This window comes from Myotis brandtii, unplaced genomic scaffold, assembly GCF_000412655.1.
Source record: "Myotis brandtii unplaced genomic scaffold, ASM41265v1 scaffold738, whole genome shotgun sequence".
NCBI lineage: Eukaryota > Metazoa > Chordata > Mammalia > Chiroptera > Vespertilionidae > Myotis > Myotis brandtii.
In genome coordinates, this window is record NW_005370932.1 from 43314 (window position 1) to 43552 (window position 239).

Here is a 239-nt window from a genome sequence, read left to right on the forward strand (position 1 = left end):
CTAGAGGCCCGGTGCATGAAATTTGTGCATGGGGGAAGGGGGTCCCCTCAGCCCAGTCTGCACCCTATCTATTCCAGGACCCCTTGGAGAATGTCCGACTGCCAGGATCGGGCCTAAACCGACAGTCAGACATCCCTCTCACAATCCTGGACCACTGGCTCCTAATCGCTCACCTGCCTGCCAGCCTGGTCGCCCCCAACTGCCCCCCTGCTGGCCTGGTTGCCCCTCACTGCCCCCCC